Raw genomic sequence first — 23,082 nt, forward strand, 5'->3', positions numbered from 1 at the left:
GGGTTAGGAAGGTAAGGATTGCTAAGTGAGAGAGTTCCAGACACCCAAGTTGAGGGTAGGAGTAGTCATTAAACAGCAGAGAAGTATAAACACATGTTTTATTCTGGATACCTTCCTTGCTTTAAATGCATTATTCCTGTACTGTGTTCTAGGGAAAAGAAACAATAGAAATGTAAATGGGATGGGGGAGATTGTAATGTGCTTTGGAAATTCAAGTGCTATCTTAATTGTCTTCAATAACCACCATCACCAAAATGAGACTCTCAAATTAAGGAACACTCTTAATTGCCGATTGGCTCCAAGGAATGATAGTGAACTGAGGGAATTGTGAAATGAATGATCACCTTTGAGAAAGATAGAGCTGTAATGAGCTGAAATGAAGGACAGCTCCTTAAACTATATAAGGAGCATCTAACAATCCTACAAATAAGTTAAGCTGGTCACATTGGAGTAGTTCTGATTGATTGTATTATAGCATTTGGAAGACTGGAAACGGCAGACGATCATAGACATTATAATGGACTTGGGGGTGGGGAAACCATTTGCTTTAGAAAATGATTTCTGCATCCACTTCCCCCCTCCCTGCTCATATTTGATTATGCAAAGAGGCAGAAGTGTTGATTTTACAAATGATACATCGAGACAGTTCCTTGCTCTTGGGCCTTGCCTGTTCTTCACATTGTTTGCATAGATATGTGCACTGACACTTCATTGCACATGACCTTTTATGTACAATATTGTGACTCAATACATGTAACAGTTAGGAAAACAGGACTGAGAGCTACCACCTTGATTTTCAATGCTGACCTCAGTAAGCTTTTATTTGATTCTTATTAATTGCCTTCAGATGTCACAATAACCATGGTTCATCATGACGGGAACAAGCATGTGCAGGCCTCAGGCTCACATACTCCCTGCTGCTGTGCAGCCATGAGGAAAAGTTTGGAAACTTTTGCCTCTGTTTTCATTAATTATACAACGAAGTGTGGTTAATTTTATTCATGGGTTAGCTTGGTTTATTTATTTTTTTAAAATGTCAGCCTCAAACCATAGAGTATAGAGCTGGTTTGTTTCAACAAACCACAGGTAAGAGCATGGGTTGGCAAACTAAGGCCCATGGGCTGGATCAGGCCCAATTGCCTTCTAAATCCAGCCTGTGGACAGTTCGGGAATCACTGTGCACACATTCTTTCCCTCTCCCTCACATGGTGGCAGCACCGGCCCCTCCTCCTGGCTTCTCCCCGCTCTGCCTAGAGGAGGAAGGGGGCTGGGCTTTGTTGGTGCTAGCCCCTCTCTGGAGAACTTTCGTGTGCCGCTCATTGCCCCACCGCTGCCGCTGCCAGCCCCTGCCACTCACAAGACACAGGAGCCATGGTTGGCTGTGTGCCCCTCTCAAGCGGCCGCCATTTAAAGCAACCCCTCGCCGCTTGCAAGACACAGGAGGGACAGTGGACCGGCACCCTGCTGAAAGAGTTTGAGGACCTCTGGTTAAGAGGAACCACTGTTTAGGGTTCAGACATAACACTGAACTGCAGTTTATAAAAAAGTGAAAATGTTCAATCTGTTCCTTTCCTTCATACCAGAGGTAGGAGGGAAACAAACAAACCCAAGGCTTGCAAACTGGTACAATTAGCCATGGTCACAATAAACCATCGTGCATTGTGACACCTGAATGCTGCTGAGAAAAACCCTACACAAATTTGAAGAAGGGTGACTGTCTTCTGCAGCTGTTTCTCTGCTCTGCCCTTTCCTAGATGCTGCACCCTAAAATAACCTGATAGACTGAAGCACAATTGCTCTTACAAGCACAATGCTTCATTATGTATGTTGTTTTGAAAACAGTTTCCAGAGCTTCAAATATGTCAGCTAAAGCAAGAGAAAAGGCTGTTGATGCTGTTATAAGGTCAGCTTTTCAGCGACTGTGGGCAGCATTTGGTGGCATACTGCCAAACAATCACCATAGCAAACATGGCTGCTCACAGGCAATGATTTAGCTGCTTTGACAATACTAAGTCTCCAGTGAAGTCTAAAGATAAGAATTACTCACCCTGCACAGAAACAATTATTTAAAGAAGGGCACAAAGCATGGTTCAAGCTACAAAACATTACATATTTTATCCCATATCTTTAGGGGAGAGGTCCCACACTTGTGTAGTCAAAACCACAGTGCCCCCACACAAGAGAGAAATATTGGCAGACAGTGGAACTCTGAGGTTTGCAGAACTTAAAAACATATTGTGGGGGAGGAATATGCAAAAAGTGCATAAAGAATACAGACATTTTAAATGCAGGCTTCTTGTGCATTCTTTCAAAAATATCCACAGAAAACGTGATGTTGTACACCAGCAAACTAAAAAAGGATAGAATTAGGCTCCTCACTTCTTCCCTATCACACACACAGGACACACAACCCACTTCTCAACTGCTGTGTGCAGAAAAGCTGAGGAGAGGTTTAAGGCCTGCCTCCCAACTCATCTGTTTATCAGGGAGACAATTTAAACTTCCATTAGAGTGAGAGCTGGGCAGAGATCTCCACACACCCCATACTTTTCTATTTTAACTTGTTTTCTGTTTGCCACTGTAGTCAAAATTGAGAGGCTGGTGGGGATGGACTTACTTGGTAAGCCTGATATGTCTCCTGGGCCAGTGGTGGCATTGGTGAGCCAACCCTGTGAGAAAGCCACTCTTATTAGTGACATGCCTCTATAAACAAATGCAAAGTGCTCCAATACTGGGCAGCAATTATAGGAAAAATAATAGGGAGTTCAAGGATGGAGGAGAGCTGTAACTCACTCAGCTTTCTATGAAGCTTGTATGGCTAGCATAGGCAAACTCGGCCCTTGAGATGTTTTGGGACTACAATTCCCATCATCCCTGACCACTGGTCCTGTTAACTAGGGATGATGGGAGTTGTAGTCCCCAAACATCTCAAGGGCCGAGTTTGCCTATGCTTGGTGTTGGCTATAAAGAAGTTCTTCCACCTATACCTCTTTAACTGAAATGTTTTAGCAAAGCAATTACTCACTGGGTTGCATAACATGAGATTCAACTGGATTGAAACCTGCTGTACTGTTTTAGTTTCCAACATAAGGAATTATATCTACTGGATTGTTGCCCTCTGGTAGACTAAAAAATATCCTGTCGTTCTTTCCCTTATTTCAACTTGTACAACAAACTCAGAAACAAGAGTGAGAAACAAATATTTCCTGCACACACATCCAGAGAATTCACAGCAAGTCTGTAAGTACTTGGGTATAATTTGTATCCTCTTGTTCTGAGCTTAACAGCAATTTAGTTGATGAATACCAATCCTACTGTTACCCATACTTAAATGGAAAAATCTCTCAAAAGAGCAGCAAGGTCAGGTCATAGGCAACAGAACTTGCAACAAAAAGGTGTGTCTAATGCTTGTCAGTGAAACATATTTAGACTCTGCTGAAACAAGGTCACCATGCTGACCCACATTTAAGGCAGACCTGCAAGTTGTCCTGCTCTCATCAAGAAATGCTTGTATGGCTAGCTAAACTCCCTGTCTGAAACTGGATCTTCCAAGTTCTTCTTCCTTCTGGTCAGTTTCACCTTCACTGAGATTTTCCAGCAATGCTATTGACAATTAAACTGTCCAAGAACTCAGCCTGAGGAATGTGAGCAAATCACTTTGCAATGCAACTCAGCACTTTGTCAGCTAATTAGCTTGTATTGTGTAACACAGTTCACAGCTCAGTCTGTCTGGAAGTTACCGGTATTCTACCCCTCACAGCTCTATCAGTCTTGCCTTTCTGAGCTTAATGGTTTTGCTGAACCTTCTGCCAATAGAGATCAGGGCAGATCTTCTCACAACACCTTCTCTCGATAGCTTACCAATTCCAAGCTGCTAAATTGCTCAGCTCTACCTTTACAGAAATCCCCTAGCTTAAAATTTTCAACCAATAGATTAATAAAGGCTTGGACCTACTCATGATCCATAAACAAGGCAATAAGCAGCATCCTAATGCATTTAGTTCTAAGATGCATTTAAGAAAGAGCATCCCTAAGAGTGCAAATATTAATACCTCCACCTTATTTTACTATTATAACAGGTTGAATTCCTGAGATAAGGAACAGCACCTATTTCACTTACTTGGAGTTTCCAAAAGTGAAAAAAAAAACCACTTTAATTGATCATGCCATCCAGGCAGTAAGGATGTGATGATGCGGACATTTATTGCATCGGAGGGCCCTTTTGCAAGTGACACCTCCATCTAAAGTTCAGAGGGTGGCTATGAGAAAGAGGGTCTTTCAGTGGTGCCTCCCTACACCCCTGCCGGCAATGGAATGCTATCCCTAAAAAATATTAAGCAGGTCATTCATTTATATTGGAAGACATAGCCCTCCCAAAGCTTTACATTTTGTGCTTGTGGGAGGTTTTCTGCCCATTTCCCATGGCTGGAGTCTCAGCTCTGTAATATGTCTCTTTCACAATCATTATATCACAGACTTCTGGAAGGGACCACAAAGGTCATCTAGTCCAACGCCCTGCAGTGCCAATCTACATGTGACATTAAATGCTTCTCTGTATTAAGCATGCAGAGTTTTTTCAGAGGCAAATAGCATCAGGTTGGGGGGAGTTGATGGTTATTGGGACTGTAGCAGGCACAGAGGGAGAGTTTAACCCTATGCCCCCTGCTCCCCCATGACCCTGACGGCAATCCCACATTCTGAAGCTGCTATTTTCTCCTCCTCTCCCCCCTCCTGCAACTTTCACCCACTCTCTCCATCTTTCTTCCCTCCGAGCTCCACCAGGCACTCTGCTCACACTTCTAATAGCACCGCCAGCCAACTGGGGAGGGGACCCTGTAGGGCTGCTGCAATGGCCCATAACAGCAACCAGATTCCTCTACCAAGGCACCCAGAGGAGCTTGCGTGCCTCACTCAGCCACCTAGAATGGTGGAGGAGCAGCCTGGGAAGTACATGGACGGATGGGCTCCAAGCCGTTCCATAGAGAGACATGATTTCTGCACACACACACACCCAGGCCTGTGTCCTTGACAGAGGCCAACCCCTGCATACACCTCTGCTGATCCCATTAATCATCAGCATTTAAAAATCTGTAATTTAAAAAGCTTGCAGGTTAGATTCAAATACACATTTAGCATCATGTGTACAGTAGTTTAGTTCTAAAAGTTTTTTAAAATTTTGACCAGTGAAAGGTCCAGTTAACAGGGCAGCTTGTTGCGGCTCTGATATATTTTTTGCATTTACTGCTTTGAGGGAATTCATGGAACAGCCCAAAGTAAAATTCTGGCAGACTAGTACTATGAAGTGTTGAGGCCAGATACATTTTATACCCATATTAGGCTGTGGAGCAAGTTCAGAGCTGGATTCAACAGTTCCCTTGTTTGCAACTTTGAAGAAGTGAGTGATAGCATCTTAACAGTACATGCACAATCCACAGGGGTTCCATGGAAACATCGGCTATCATCAGTAATAGCACCAGCTACTTAATAAATAAAACAATATAGCTAAGATGAAATCAGAACAAAAACCAAATCACTGAAGAGGGTAGAAATAGTAACAAACTTGTCAGAAAAAAATAGATGACCCACTGAAATCTATAGAAACCTCATAATAGAACAAAGTGAATAGAAACATACAGTTTAAAAAAACTAAGGCTGGAGCACACTAATGTGATAGTAAGTACCAGTGAAGCCAATGAGACTTCCTTTCAAGTAATCCTTGCTAAGATCATGTTGCACATTGGAAAACTGAGTTGTGAATCAATTCATACATTTTATGTTTTACAAAACTTCACCACTGACAGCCCTGTGTTAACTGACTGGATACCTATGTATCTGAAAAAACCACAGTGTCATTCTTAGCATTTCCCTATCTAGTCATTTATGCAATCCCTTTCATTACAATGTTCAAGTGCGGTCGTATTATCCAAAACACTCAGCTGACCAACAGACGAACTACCTACTCAGCAAATTCTCACTTCAAAATATACCATCAATAAATGGCTAGAAAAGGGATGCTGATCAAGGAAAGCAACATATAGCATGTGTTTAAATCCATGCTCATTCAGGAGTGCACTATACTCAAGTTACTTCCTGAATAAGGAATCTCTCTCCATTAAGAGCTATTAAAGCTATCTTGCCGTTCTCTTGCCCATAGGTTTGCTTGTAGATACAGCTCCAGAGAGAATTTGCCACATTACCAAACTTACTGAATCACTGAAAAGTCCAATCTCACGGCAACAGTTCTTTCAGCAAAATATTTTATTTATTAGCATGCACATCCAAATTACATCACACCCTTTGGGGAGAGGAAGATTGAATGTTGAAATGTGAAATACAACATCAGCAAGTAAAGTGCACTGGATATGCAAATTCAAAATATTGTGCCTGGACTGGATGAGTACAGCTTCTGTGTTAACTATGAAGTTATTTCTCTGTTACCTGCTGCTTTTGTTAACAAACTCTTCATTTTTGCACTTGACCCCCACTCCATTTTCTAGCTTGCCTTGGAATGGTACTGGATCCCCATGTAAATGCAATGCATAAATATGCACCCATTCATCCATGAACTCTGGGGTCAGATTTAGAGACCCATAATACTGGCGCTGTTGGGAGCCAGTTATTTTGTTATTTCGCACAAAGCTCATAAGACAGCATCTGCTTAAAATGGTAGAACAAATACTATGAAATCCTAATACAAAATCAATAAAAGCTAACAAAGTAGTCATTACCGGAAGATTAAAATTCTCTAAAATTCTATGATTCTATGAATGCCTAGCCAAAAACATTAAAAAGCATTTGCCTACTACTAAAATTATTATTAAGGTTGGTGCTGGTAAGCTTTTCTGTGGATGGCATTCCATTAATACAGTAGCACAATTGGGAAACCTCTCAAAGACAGGATAGGCTGAGAGGAGGCCCAGTCTCCCAAAGATGGTCTAATCGCAGTGGATGCAAAGCTGCTTCCCTCCCTCAGGATGACAGCAAACTGCAATCCCACCACCAACCAAAGAAAAAGGGCAAGTGTGGGAGACTGCAGGTGCACTGTGATGGGTCCTCCCAGGATACTGGGGCTTTGGCACATGCCCAACGATGCTGGTGCTCGATGCAATATGAATTACCCCAGATCGCACTAGCCTTCTATTCTGAATGTATTCTGATTGTTCTTAGGTGATGCCAATAAAGGTTACTTGACTTGACTTGACTTGAATATGAATTACCAACCCTTATAATTACTTTCAAAATCTGACTTTTGACTTGTTCCCAAGTCAAAGACGCATAGAAGCTGCTGGTGTGACTTAAACCATATGGGACAGCAAAAGCCAATGCAAGAGGCAGTCCAAGAACATACCAAATAAAGGAGGCCCCTGGGCACACAGACATCTGCTGCCCTGATAGGTCAAACTCCCTACAGTTTTCAGAAACCACACTTGGATGTTTGGAGCTGCAAACTTTATAAAAGGGTGCTCCAAGAGAATGAAATTTTGGAGGAAGTAAGCTTTACTTAACACTGTGCAACTCTTTCACAAAGAAGAAAGGGTGGTGGATGCTGGAGGTTTCAATTCCTTGTTGTGACCCTAGAATTGCTTCCCATCATACACCCAATCATGGGAACAGTTTGGTCCCTACTATCATTACATATAACTTTTGGGGTAGAAAATATTACTCTTCACATCTTACAGGTCTTCCTATCATTCTGCTTCTTGATGTAGTCTCAGGCATCTCAGTGTCTGAAACCCTCTCTGCCAATTTGTACTGCAATCATTTCATTGTTCTGCCTTGAGACTCTAGTGTCGCTTGTGACAAGGTCTTTTTGAAATCCCTCAAGGAAAAACAGGCCCTTTGCGGTTTTTATTTCTGAAGGTTTGACATTTTGTACATGGCTGTATCAAGTCTTCAATTTGAGCACACATACCTGGCTGATAAACAGCTTCTTGAGCCCTTCTTTCATCTACTTCCAAACCCAGTATATCTAGTATTAGTTCTTTGTGGTATTATAATTTTGTTATTTATTTTAAAAATAAATTAGTACATAATGGACCATTAATTCATCTCCATAAGCATAGATATCTCCTGGAACTTCCACTTTTCTTTCTGGCCATTTTTGCAAAAATCCTTTAAAAAAGAAGAAGCTACCATTTGCAGTAGCCATTCAAAATTCCAGCAGGTGAAGGGTAGTACCTCTGGTGTGAAACATGTCATGCTCCTACTGGGGTAGTTTGTCCACCTTTGGTCCCTGTCTTGCACTTAGCTCTCACCCGTGGCTCCTAGAACTGTCAGCATGCAACAGTGGCCACACCCCAGGAAACGGCTTTGACTGGCCAGCTAAACCAAGTGATGGGAACTGATGGGCCTCAAACCCTCAGTGGGTTAGGGACTTCCCCTGCATGTGAAGACAGGCTTCAGTGGATTGAGTGGATGAGACTAATAGTGGGTCCAATAGTCAAGAAGCCAGTTTCTGCACGTGCTATAGAGGGAAGTGAGGGGTAGATGTGACTCATCAACCTGGGAAGGTAGTCCATCTAGGAGAAGGAAAACTGATTCTAAACTTCCATTGCCTTGCAGCCATACTCATTCATGAGAAAGATTTGGAAGTAAACCCTGAGGAAAAATCTGCACCTGCTGTCTTTCAGGAAATCTTTGGGAGCAGAAAATGCTAATAAGTAAACCCTACCCAAATCTGGAGTGCAGTCCCTAAGACGATTGGATGGCATCTTGTATGCCTCTTTCTGGCAACTCCTGCAGCCACACTGCTGCCAAATATATTGCTCTGCCTCCCTTTGGATCACATTAGCAATGCAGAGAGGGAGGTCTTTTCTCCTGGGCAGCCGAGAACCTCCATACACACTGCTCAGGCTTGTGCCCTGGAGAGGTCACATACGTGCTGCTAGCACAGCAAAAACAACATGGGAGGCAGCAGATATGAGTTACCAGTCTCTGCAGCCACAGCAGGTACTGTGATTCTCCACCCTTGAAGGTGCACTCCATTGTGTCTCAAGACAGATGGATGCCAAAAAAAGTCTCAGTTCTGGTATTGACAGGGATGACATCATGAAGGACATCAGGTTCCACAGTCTCTGCTGGGGTTCCCCAAAACATAGGGGTGGAATTTTTCTGCTTTCCAAAACATCTGAAGGGTATCAGTTTGGAGAAGGCTGGTTGATAGCTTTAGTCACAGAGAAAGCAGCAGTCTGAAGCTAAAGAAACTGAAAAGTCTGTGGTGACATCATTAAATAAAACAGCAGAGTTCCCATGCTGCATTTACTGCCTGTCCATGATTAGAAACATCCATAGAAATCAATGGGCCGACAAACAAGAAGATCTGTAACCCCCACAACATTGAATGTACAGCACTGAAGCCTGGGTAACTTCAACCCTGGTTACTGTCCTGGGCAGCACCACACCATCAAGGGCTTGGGAATGCTTACCAACTGGTTGAAGAATGCAGTGCTCATCTACACGGGAGGGTCTAGGGAGCCAGGATGGACTCTACATCCTGAGGAAGTGTTTATGAACACAAGTATCAATAATAGAAGATTCCTGGATCTTAATGATCACTACAACAGCAGGATCTGGCTGCTCCAGACCTTTTGTAATTACTAACCCAGCAGGGAGACTCATAAACAGAGAACTCCTCAGCAAAAGTCCAGTTAAGTATGTTTATAGCAAACCTATAGATTACAACTGAAGACCTGGTCTCCAAAGATAACACGATGCAATTAAAAAGAGAGTAATTTTGGTCAAACCTATAAGCAAGGTCTCTGACATAACACAAACTGAAGGCATTGCACACAATTTAATAGCAATCTTAGTAGGATTGCCTCTTCAGAGAAGTAGGATTACAAGTCAGAAGGAATTCACTTTGGGTTTCCAACTCTAGGGAACACTGTGGTGAAACACAAAGCCTTATGAAAACATGTACTGTAACCTGGAAACAATTGAGGCTTCAATCACTCACAGTGGAATGCTTACATTCATGTAAGACTAAAAGAAGAAAATGCTCAGCATTCAGTGACAGGATTTCATGGTGAATAATTGCATGGATTTAGGGAGAGAAAAAACCCTGTAATGGATTCTGAAAATCCGTCTGCCAGCAAGATTCTCTCTGGAATGTGATCAAGCTGTGATATGAGATTTCCATGCTAAAGACTTTTGCATGTTTTCCAAATAACTAAAGGAAATATTAATATCTCATTATATAAAAACACAGGAGAAAAAAACAACAAACCCCAGAATGTTAACTAGCCTATCCAGCTTATGTCCAAAATGAATAGTTCTGTCTCCCTATGTCAGACCATAGTCCTGACTGAGCTAGAGATGCAAGCAACTTGTCATGCATAATGTGTAGTGACTATGGATGGGAACATAATTCCCACTTTGATCAAAATGATGACTCTAGTCAGGCCAGTTAGGTTTAGCGGAGGTTTTCTCCTGCAGATGGGCATATGTATCTGTAGGGAGCCTCCTTCCTACAGTTACAAACAGGAATCTCTTTTGCAGGACCCGATATTGACTCATTATTCAATTCATATGAGCATGGTTTTTCTCTGGAATGTGATGAAGCTGAGAGCTGTGACCTTTGCTTGTGAAATAAAAAACATGAAACCTTTCAAATGTAAACCTCATGGCTTTTTGCAGGAGGAGCATGGTCCTGGCAACCACAAATTTTTGGTCAGCCATGCATATGTCCAAGGTCAGCTTAAATTTATAGACCCTTGGTGTGTGCACGTGTAATCGCTTCCTCAGGACCCCATTTTCAATGGCAACCCCAGAGTAAATGTTGCATGCCCTTAGAACAGTGTCCTTCAGCCTTGGGGCCCACATATGTTGTTTCATAACAATTCCCATTATCCCATTGGCTAAGTTGGCTGGGAATGATGGGAGTTGTAGTGAACTGCCCTGAGACCTCTGGGTATAGGGCGGTATATAAATTCAGTAAATAATAATAATAATAAGTTAATTAGTAAGTGTTCAGTTAAAAAGGTAAAGGGACTCCTGACCATTAGGTCCAGTTGTGGCCAACTCTGGGGTTGTGGTGCTCATCTCGCTTTACTGGCCGAGGGAGGCGGCGTACAGCTTCCGGGTCATGTGGCCAGCATGACTAAGCCGCTTCTGGCAAACCAGAGCAGCGCATGGAAACACCGTTTACCTTCCCGCCAGAGCTGTACCTATTTATCTACTTCCACTTGACGTGATTTCAAACTGCTAGGTTGGCAGGAGCAGGGACTGGGCAACGGGAGCTCACCCCGTCTCGGGGATTCAAACCGCCGACTTTCTGATCAGCAAGTCCTAGGCTCTGTGGTTTAACCCACAGCGCCACCTGCGTCCCTATGTTCAGGGACCTTCAATAAATACAATGCCCTTTCTCTAGAAATTTTAGTATGAGTTATTATTGAAATATATACTGGACTCTAGGTTACATTTTTCACCACAGGCCTTTTTCCAAATGCAAATCAGGCCTTATTTGAATGACTTATTCCTAGGAGGGTTCTTTTTACAGGCCCAATAATCTCGGACATAACTGAAACTTGTGAAACCAAGTGTATGAAGAGGGTAAGAGTCATTTGTAATCCCAATGGTAAATTATAAAATGGGTTTTGATCTCTCTGTTGTGTAGCCTCCCACCCCCACCTAAAAAAAGTTCTTCCCCATCACAAGCAATGTAAAGGTTTTCAAAAACTTTTTAAAATGCAGGAAAAAATAAATAAAAATCCTGTCTTTATTTTGGTATTCCTCATTTTCTGCTACGCATTGTGTGCTAAATTCCATTAAAGAGAACCCGTATTTTATCACAAAATTGGCTGCAACTCAGTTGGGTTAAATGACCCACACATATCCCTTACCTATTTCACAAGGGTATTGTAAAACTTATCTAAATAAATTATACAAAGCACTGTGAAATCCTTGGATGACACATGCTATGGATAAAAAGCATTATCACTGTATTGAAGTTGTTATACACATGTCATTGTTCCATGACAAAATATGGAGACTGGCAGGCAGATGCATATTTATTAGCACTCTGTTCTAAGATTAGTTTGCTATTATCCTGCTCTAATCTCTAAAGCAGGGGTGGGGAGTGGGGGTTATCCAAGGATGACAACTGATCTTGACTGGAACCAGACATATTTTTGGATAGTGCAAAATATTGGAAGGAAAGACCTCTAGACCTTGTGTGGATGCAAGTGGATGCTTCTGTTTACTTTGATATGAATGTATTTAGTAAGCATGGACCCATCGACTCTCTCAAGGTCAGGTATGCGGAGGTCCCACAGTTTGAGTCACTTTGGAACACTGATTGGAGAGATTATATTGGCAGAACAACACAGAAGAGGTGGAAAAGGCAATTTGAGGTGGAGGCTGATACTAGACCCAGGAAAGAAGATACCTTTAAACAACCACATGCCCTTCTATTTTTGAGCTGGAAGGGACACAGGATACAGGCAGGCATTTGGAGCAGGGGAAAACCAATGCTTGCCTACCCAGAGGAAGAACATGCCATTACGGAACTGCGCAGACTCCAGTTTTTTATTGTTCAGGCACCATTTATGGCCATTTCACTTATTTCAAAGAGCAAGGTAGCACACAGACTCCAATTAACTCTGCATCCAGTGTGTGCTGACTGCTGCTTTGTGAAGCTATGGGCGTGGCTTCTCCCCCTAAATGAAGTAAATAAATAAAAATACTTAACTAAAAGCAGAAAGAATCAGAATATTTGAAATTGAAATGCTCATTGAGGTCACTTGGATGATGTTGTGGCACATTTTAGCAAGGCAACTGGCAACCTGACTGAGTGATAGGTGTGGCTTCTGCGAACTGATCAATTGCATAGCAGGTAGCTCATTCTAGAAGAGAACAAGTGGGTGCCCTGCCCCCCCACCCCCAATCCTGGCTATGTGTGAAGCTGTGTACATACGATATGAACCACAACCCACAGCTATCCTATAGTTTCATGAGGAAAACTGTGTTTGGGGCATTATCCCCCAACCAGCTTCAATCCAATTTGAAAATGTAAGCCATTCCCCCTCTTCGCCTACTGTTGTGGACTGACCGTGGACAACTTGGAAAAACATCCAAGCACACAGTACAGTGATGTGCACATGCAATTTTAAACACAGTGGGGATAACCACCTTGCTGCCTTTTAATCTGATATGTGCACAGCCTAAATCTGGGTGCGCTGTGGCTGCACTCTGCAGCTAGTCACAGATCCCCAGAGAGAACAGCTGCTGTATATGTGCGTTTGCAAATACATGTGGGTGTGAATTCATATTTTTAGGGATACACTTGAAAAATCTTGTGTGTGAAGTAACAGGACATGTTGGTGCCAGACATGCCTAATTGTTCTCCCACAGCTTTTTGTAAGATGAGATACTGAATCTAATCAGTGGGGCTTCAGTTTCAATGGTCACTGGTAGATTTAAATGGTGCCTTTTTTCTGGGGAGTACGCAGATTCACACATTTTGTGAATCTTTGTACTTTTGTCCATTTACTGTATTTCTTTCCCCCAATTTGAACTATAAAATGGTGATTTTCTTGAGTAAAAATGAGAGTACCCCTAATTATTATTTTTTAGAAAAAAATCACTGGATTTAACCTACATGAACTTGTCTGGTTTTTGTTTAAAGCCATTGTAGTAGCCATCATCGCATTACTGTATTTGGTAATGAATCAGAAATTGATTATTTGTTTACTAAGTCAAGAATAGATTCTTATCATCGTCTTATTTCCTTTTGCCCATCCTGAATCTACTGCCAATGTGTTTCTAGACATGTCCATTATTTGTAGAGGGAAATGCAGACATTTTACAGATAATAATGCTGACCTTGCTTAACAACAACAACACCAACAACCCAAAGTTATTCATTGGTTCAGGCAGCTGCTTCCATATTTGTATATGAGTTTGAGGATTTTTAAAAATCTTTATTAACATGTGTTCCTAAAGCTTTCTGCCGTGTTCAACTAATGTGAAGTGACACCTCCTTGCTAAGAGCTCAAATTTGACCTTCTGTTCTGTGTAGCACAAATGAATGAGCAGGATTGTCAACATAATAGATTTTATATTTTAATAAGTTTTCAGAAAACATTTTATTTCCAAATATGTATAGTGTAGGTTGCCATATTCCAAAGAGCAAAAAAGAGGACACATTTGTAGGTGGGCTGGGGGCTGGGGGTTGGGAGGAAGAAAAATAGCAGTAATAGTATGTGTGCAGTAAACGGCAAAAGGTATATTGAAATATTTAATAATGGTAATTAGAAATGAAAACAACATACCCTCTAACATTTTGTGATAAAAATTCAGGGTATGTGTTAAATATTTAATAATGGTACTGTAATTAGAAATGAAAATGACATACCCTCCAACATTTTATGAGAAAAATTCAGGGTATGTGTAGTAGACTAGAGAGGCAATAACCCATATGAAACCAACTCCATTGCCCCCCCCATCCAGGCCAACTTTGCAGCCACATGCTCAAAGCTACTCTCCTTTTATAACTCAGTATTCATCCAAGATGCTCTGCAACTCAGGGAATACGCTAGCACAGTTGGAAGGCAATGCCAAACAGCACGTGCTGCTCTGTCACTTTACAAATACAAGCAAGCGACAACTTTGAGCCAGTTGGCACTGGAGATGGCAGAGCCATCATTTTGGCCACTATTCTTGCAAGCAAGAGCCACAGCAGGGGGAATTTCAGAATTCATTGTTTTGCATGAAAGGGAAAACAACAACAACAACCTGGATTTATCTCCCAGAGGTTCTCCTCCTCAAAGCCACTTGGAGGCCTAGCATGGCACAGAGCAACCCACAGGGCCTGTCTTGTGCCTGATTTACATCTGTAATTTGCCCATATGGAAGGATCTTAATTAACCTCTTGCAAGCACTGACCTGGATCTATGCAGCTGCCGCACTACACCACCTCTCATCTCTAACACAACAACCCACTTAGCTTAGCAGAGGCATCTAATGCAAAAAGAGCCCTCATAGGGGCTGGGCATACCTGGGGTTTAGAATGGGCCCATTCAGCAACCGTACAATGCTAATTAATATTTGGGCTTTTGAAACCTAATCAGAGATGCTTTGAAGCATAAGACAGTCATTTAATAGGCACTGCCTGAGGCATTGTTTGGCCATTGTACAGCTCCTATGCTGGCAGCTGCATTCAGGAGAACTGAAGGGCATTGTTATTGTTCCTGGAAGGTTTTTACTTCCAGCCAGACTTTCACTCCCTGCCATTTCATTACCCTGGAATTCAGTAGGGAGGACTAGCATAAGAAAAAATAAAATGCAACTGAAGGGACATCTCCAATTCATAGGTTGTTGGGGTGTGAAAGGTTCCCATTCCTAAGAACTTATCGAGAGTCACTTTCAGTAATTTGCATCAGATGGATCAATGGATGTAAACCTCCAAAATGTATTTTGTATAGTTAGGTTTTTACCTCTATCTTTAGTACATTTTATTTTATTGCTGTGGCTAGTGGCTGATGCAGATAAAGATTCTTCTGATCTGATCAGTGGTCATCGTATGACATCTTTGGGTTTGAAGGGGGTTATATAGCATAAATAGAATGGCCCAGGTCACCCAGGCACCATCTACACATGCAGTAACTTATGGGGAAGGAAGCATGCAATGTTTTGGTTTGCTTAAAAATGCGGTTCAAATGAAATCTTCAAGCACCCCTAGTGATTACCCATCTCTGATTTTTGCATCATCATATCAACCTGCGCTCTGCCCATCTTGCATTCTTATGTTCAGTAAAAGAACACAGCAAGTTCTCACGGGACTCTCTGACACATTTTGGCCATAGGGTGCGAACAAAGTGATCTCTTATTACTGGGAGCACAGAGAGAGAGAAAGAGAGAAAGAGAGAAAGAGAGAAAGAGAGAGAGAGAGAGAGAGAGAGAGAGAGAGAGAGAGAGAGAGAGAGAAAGAGAGAGAAAGAGAGAGAAAGAGAGAGAGAAAGAGAGAGAGAAAGAGAGAAAGAGAAAGAGAGAGAGAGAGAGAGAGAGAGAGAGAGAGAGAGAGAGAGAGAGAGAAAGAAAGAAAGAAAGAAAGAAAGAAAGAAAGAAAGAAAGAAAGAAAGAAAGCATACTGTTGCAGTAGTGCACCAGGGTTACTAAAAAGAACATACAAAACCACTAATGGAAGGGGAGATTGCAGCCCTTGAATGTCCACTTTTCATATTAGTAAAAAACATTAATGGCAGCACTATGTTTGTTAAGTAGAGGCACCTTTCTTCTCCTCCATACTTCATACTCTTTGGTATCCACATCAAAGTCTTCACTGACTTAGGTAGCAACACCTTAGACACTGGACAAAATGGGGTCATCTCCAATAATTAAGTTGAGATAATTAACCATGTTTTCTATCTTGCAGCTATGCTTCCTCCTAGAATTGTTAATAAAATCTCCTTATGCACAGTTGCAGTTCAGTTACTGAACAAATCCATTTTGTTGCAATGGAAAGGGACAGTTTCTCTTCTGTATTTTAAGTAGGTCAATGCAAATGTATTGTAGGGAGGATTAAACTGTTACCCTGCCCTCCCCTTCCCAGTAGTGGTAACTTCAAATCATCCTGATTGAATTATACTTCCCATGTCAATAGTAATGAAATTATACGGTCATTAACAGCTGATACTCTGGTGGTCCCAAGTTCTGTCTTCTGATATTTAAAGCCTGTGGCCTCAAGCGTGAGGCCCATGCAGAATATAGGGTTGCACAGCTAGAAATGCTGCAGAAAAATGTGTAAAATAATATAATCAATGCCTAATTATAATCTACTTTAGCAAATTAACCAATAATATATCTGAGCTGAACACTGAAAGCACATTGCAATATTAAAATAAAACATGATCAGAATTGACCAAAAGGAATGGATGTCAGAGACACTGAGTAAACTACATTTGCAAGGGGAAAAAATATCCCTTCCAGTAGCACCTTAGAGACCAACTAAATTTGTTACTGGTATGACCTGTTACTGTAGCAGGTGCTGGAGGGGACGGAGCCATTTCTCCATTCTCACTTCCTGCATCCAGTGCAGGAGCAAAGAAAGCAGACAGCTGGAGGACAGGGGTGGAGGCTTGTGGATGGAGGAAGTTCAATTCTTCACTGCCTCAGATTAAATTCTGAGCCAGAGAAGAATTTGGGAGAATGTAGTGCTCATCTTGTATTTGATGTATCAGAATTTGCTTAAGTCCATATTCTGAGTGAAGGAGTATGGATCTCAGGCAAACATTGCTGAACAGGACAGCGAAAAACCATCTGTAGCATTCCTGCAAAATATAAGTATTAGTGAGATACTAAGAAAGCAACATTAACTCATGAATTAGGACCAAACTGATGTAATGTTGAACACACTTTTCTTTTTACCCATGACAATGCATTTGGATGTACATCTATGGAGCATTCACAAATCATGGCAAATGACCATGATGAATACAATTCAAGGATGCATTGTGTTCACCACTATGAATGATCACTTCAGCATCAGAATATCCTGAGTGCACATATAGTATCAGTAGAGGGACACAAAGCTTGGACCTAAGACTAATTAGTCAAATTAGCCATTTAACCTAATGGAGAGACTTTATTTAAACCACTTGCATGGGAAAGATGACGAAGAATAATTGAACAGTTTTTTTAGCATGAAATGCTCAGAGGTGTAAAATAAGGTTACACTGGGACTGGTACCAGGTGGAGGCTTTATTTTTTTAAAAATGATTACTGGAAACGACAATATGATAGTTTGAGGAATTGAATCAAGTGGGTAAACAGGCTAGAAGACAGAGAATTTTTGGAAACAAGACTTTCATACTACTCGGGTGTAAAAGTAAGTGCTGTGCAATGTCTTCAATTACTAAATCCATTCTAGAGTCACAAAAAAATTCAGTTTATACTCATACAGTCCTAACCTTTCTGATACAACAGGGAAGGATAACATGGCAATCTACCTCAGTTCAGGAACTATTTCTAGGAACTGAACCGTAGAAAGATAAGAAAACTACTGCCATAATTATAAATCCAAATAGATTATGCAGAATTGTAAAGCTGGTTTAATCATTAAAATGTGAAGTACTTCCTGACTACAGACCAAAAAAGGTCTTGTTCTATATTACCACAGTGAGTTGAGTGCGCGTTTGCAAAGATTTATGAATGCTGACTCATTTTGGAAGTCAAATCTTTGCCAGCTTTAATCAAGAATATGACAAAACTAAGTAGCATTGCACTAGCAATTCATTTCCGCCCATTTCACTTCTGCAAACAGTTTTATAAAACTCTCTTTTCAAGGAAAAGTGTGTATTTCCCTGCTTTTTCCTTACTGCATACGTGGCTACTCTGATCACAAAGCTTAACATTATCTACAGTGCAGTACAACAGAAAAGGGCAGAATTAATGACCTGTGAAATAGGTACAGTCAGTGCTGGTTAATCTATGCCTGGCTTAGCCTGAAGCTTTGAGATATAACAGAGGCCAGCTGAAAGCTGCTGAACACTCCTAAGTGTGAGGGAAGCAAAATATAGTCAAAGAGTATATTTCTATTTTAAGAACAGTCGGTCAATACAAATTTTCCTTGCTTACCCAGTGCATCATTTTCATAAGAAATGCACCATTCCTGCAGAAATACGGATAATAGTTTTTTCCACATTATATTCATGAACGAGTCATTAATGGAAAAGTCATTCCTGGTTTCTGTGTACACTTTCACCCACTGCAGTCCTATAACTTTGTGGAAAAGCTTGCATTTCAAGTCACTTATACAGTAGTGCCTTGGTTCTTGAATTTAATCCGTAACCATTCAAAAACCAAGGCATGGCTTCTGATTGGCTGCAGCAGCTTCCTGCACTCAAGCAGAAGCCACGTCAGCTTCTGAAAAACGTTCCCAAACTGGAACACTTACTTCTGGGTTTGCGGCATTCGGCAGCCAAAACGTACGAGTACCAAAGCATTCAAGAACCAAGGTACGATTATAGTATAACATCACCTGCAGTTATCCTAAGGAGGGACTATATCTCAGTGGGAGGGCACCTGTCTTGCATGCAGAGGATCTCAGGTTCAATACTTGGTATTCCCAGTTGTTGTTGCTTATAAGAAAATATTAAGTAGCAGGTGATGGGGGGTGGGGCTTGTCAGAGCCTGGAGAGCCTGTGTTAGTCAATGCAACAGACAATAGTAAGTTAGACCCTCATATGCACTATACATTTAAAGAAGTATCATACCACTTTAAGAAGTCATGGCTTATCCCAAATAATCCCGGGAATGGCAATTTGTTAAGGGTGCTGAGAAGGGTTAGGATATCCCTGCTCCCCTCTGTTACAATTCCCAGTGTGGTTTTAACAATCAATCTCTTTTCCCATAGAACATCAAGAATTGTAGCTCTGTGAAGGGAATAGGGGGTCTCCTAACAGCATTTAAAACATTCACATCTAGGAACCCCTGGCAAGCCTCCAGGGTACTTCTGGGTTCTCCAAAACACAGTGTCGTCAGCAACAACAACAACAACAACCCAGCCAATTGCTCTGTTTTATATTTGTAGTGAAGAAGAATAGTTTCATAGCACTAAAAGAGCAATGGGTGGCACAGATTAATATTCATGTTGCTCTATTGGAAAGAGCTTACATTTAAGCATGAACAGTTCGTTCACAATTTGATTAGTTTTTGCCGAACAGTTCAGTATTGTGGATGTGACAGCCTTGCCACTGGAAGATTTCTAGTGAAAGATTAGTTATTCTGGTAATAAACTTAGATGCTGCTTGCCATTCTCTAAACGGGTTTTATAAAAAATTATTGTTATTATCTTAGTCTTATAGATAAGTAAAAACAGGCACACTTCCTCTATTGACTTTACTAAGGTTACAGAAGCCTACAGTGGCAGAACAAGCCTATTCATGTATACTCAAAAGCAAGTCCCCCTACCTTCAGGTAAGTGGATATATGATAGCATACTAAATGACCTGGCCAAGCTAAGGTGCATGCTATCAGTATTTTTTTAAAAAGGTTGAAAGTCTTGACTTTACTGGACTTCTCTGTTAACGTGTTCTTTTTTGACAAATGCATCTCTAAACACTTTTATACTTTCCACAACAGCCACTTGCAACACTTTGTGTCATTGAATAAAATCCCAGTGTGAAATGGTTTTGTTATGAGATTGAGTGTATCTAATGAAATGGACAAAAATATACAAATATACAAAAGTATATCCTGTATTTTTCCTTAAGGTGCCACAAAACTGTTACTTTTTATGCTAAGAATCTCAGTTACATTTCTAAAAGCCCTTGTATCTTTAAAGCAAACATTTTGTCCACAAATGTAAGATTTCTAAAGGCTTCATTGGCACTTTGAACCTAAAAAAAGCTGTCAGACAACAATTCCCTACCCATCGCAGTTGTTAAAGTACTTTTAGATATCTGACTCATTATTTTTAACCACTCTACAGAAAGTCACTGCCCTTTATGAGCATAAGGAACCACAGATAGGAAACTTTGCAGTGATGGAGAATAGGTAGAATTCAACATTGTGCTACGTCAATCATTCTGTCAGGGCAAGCATTTCAGCTTGCCAGATGGAACAACCACCCCTCTTCTCCCCCCACGGTTCTGAGAGTTCTCCCCACCACCTGCTGAGACAATTTAATGGGGTGGGTCATGGGGGGAGGAGAGGGGGGAAGCCCACTTCACAAGCGGAAGTCCTTGCACGAGCTTTTGCCATGGGACTCATAAATTGAATCCAATGTTGTTACAAATGAAAGTGAATAGGGCAGTGATGAGGCTCTAGTTGCCCAGACACAATGTAGAAGCTTGTGTGTGAGAGAGGACTGGTTTTGGTCAGCCATTCTTATTATGACTTCATGTTTGTGCCTGAGCTAAATCAGATGGCCATTAATCTCTGTGTGGTCCTCCATGAGTACGTTCATACTAGCCATTTACCATAGGACTTAACACAATTCTAGCTTGAGAAGCGTCCTTCCTTCATGTTAATTGCCACCAAGCAACAAGCAGAAATTCCTGGCCACCCTGATATTAGTGTTAAGTTTGCCAGTGTGATCACTGCCCCTGAGAAGGCTATCACATTTCCATTTCCTGGATAAAAGTCAATGTAAGAACATCCCTGGAATCTGTTCTGTGCCACGCCTATGAGGTTTTAGACTTGAAGGCAACCAAGAATTTCTTTCTGGAATGACTTTCCACTGGTATGGGAACATTAAAAAAAACTTTTTACCACCATGAGGATTATCCAAAAGAAACATAGGGCATATATCTAAGAATAATAAAACAACATATAATGGTATAATCCAGTCAAAAAACCTGGCTGCACACTAGAGTTTCACTAGTTTCAATCAGAGCTGAGCATGTGCTTAGCTTTGTTCCACTGAAATCAGCATGCAAGGCTATGCATCTTTACTTAGAAGTGAGCCCATTTGTGTTCAGTGGGGCTTATTCCCAGGTCAGTGTGCAATGGACTGAGGAATTAAAGGGGTTCATTTTTACAAGTTAAATGTGAAAACTTACATTTGGCTTAGAGGAACTAGAAAAGCACAGTTTTCTAGCTTCTAAAAGCTACATAAGAGTTTTCATATTTAAGTTTTCAACCATGATTTATTTATACCCTTTATACCTTTATAAATAAATAAAAAAGAAACGTCTAGAACCAAGTCTGGGAAACTTCCCAGCACTCAGAATTTACCACTGCAGCTGAGGCTATGCATTTCAAGCTGCTTTCTGTACACACCAGAGAGGGAGGCGATGCCTCCACCCAATGTGAAATTACCTGATTTGTTTCCTCACACACAACTCCAATTCACTGAGGCTGTAATCTGTGCATGTGCTGTCACCTGTGCATGCACAACGGCTGTCTGAAATGTAGCTTGCAGCTGAACCGTGGCTTCCATTCTCTCCCCCCCCCCCATCAGAAGGAAGCTGGGTTGAGGGAAAGCACATCAAACCGGAGTACAGTGGTACCTCGGGTTACATACGCTTCAGGTTACTCCGCTAACCCAGAAATAGTACCTTGGGTTAAGAACTTTGCTTCAGGATGAGAACAGAAATCGTGCTCCGGCAGCAGTGGGAGGCCCCGTTAGCTAAAGTGGTGCTTCAGGTTAAGAACAGTTTCAGGTTAAGAACGGACCTCCGGAATGAATTGAGTACTTAACCCGAGGTACCACTGTATTTCTCAAAAAGCCACAGGGTACAGATGGATTGTGACCAACATTATGTGTGCACTGCTTCCAATACTAGGGGCAGGAGTGCGCTGGCGTGAGAGCAAATGGTAATGTGTACAGAGTCCGACCCTCCTGCAACATATAGATGCTAGAACTGCCCAGTCCTAAGAAAACTGGACCTTCCCCACTCATAAAATGGCCTAGTGATCTCCCTGGTTCAAGTTGTTTGTAGCCTGCTTTGTGGCTTCTGAAGCTAGGGTACAATGAAATACACACAGGGACACTAACACGTAAACAGATACTGTCACTGGAATTTCCAGTATCGAAATACACTGCTGGCACTACATGAAACATGAGAGATTAGCAGTAACACAGGACTTAAGAGTTAAGAACTCACTCAACTAGCTATAATCCCCAAATTCTTCTCCACCATTTTTAGCATAAGAACAAGTTATTAAAAAATACATGAATACAAAATGCATTGTACATAATTTCTGCTTCTTTTCAATTGCATTCACTAGGAAATGGCATCCAGACTTGGTGCTTCAACTTTATTCTGTTGTTTATAAAGGTCCCCCCCCCGCCCAAACCGGGTGCAAAGAATACTGTTGAGCACTGTGACAAATGGAATTAGTTTACAAGGAAAAAGGGCAAACTGTCAGGTGCTGCAGCTTTTCCACCAAAAGAAGGAAACGGAATGCAGCCAGTCTTGCTCTCTATGTTTTCAAGGCAAAGATTCCCTTGTGGCATTAAAAACAACTCTTCAAAATATAAACTAGAATATCAGGAATAATAAAATTGGTCTCTCGCTACAGTCAGCTACCACAAAAAGTTTTTTTACAGAAAGAATCTCAGAAAGTCAACAGCACAAGTGGAAAGCAGGAAATATATTTTACACCATAGTAAAAATGGCAAGCTGTAAATTACTAAAC

The 23,082-nt window shown here is 41.3% G+C and overlaps 1 protein-coding gene and 1 long non-coding RNA gene across 21 annotated transcripts in view; one reads left to right on the forward strand and one right to left on the reverse strand.

Moving 5' to 3' along the window:
- The window catches only part of DTNA (dystrobrevin alpha), a 179,494-nt gene that overhangs the window by 119,370 nt on the left and 37,042 nt on the right, over nt 1-23,082 (reverse strand). The gene's annotated exons all lie outside the window — the stretch shown is intronic.
- LOC309373963 overlaps nt 1-23,082 on the forward strand; it is a 68,951-nt gene that overhangs the window by 12,748 nt on the left and 33,121 nt on the right. The gene's annotated exons all lie outside the window — the stretch shown is intronic.

Source organism: Podarcis melisellensis (genome assembly GCF_964234715.1).
Source record: "Podarcis melisellensis genome assembly, chromosome: 7".
NCBI lineage: Eukaryota > Metazoa > Chordata > Lepidosauria > Squamata > Lacertidae > Podarcis > Podarcis melisellensis.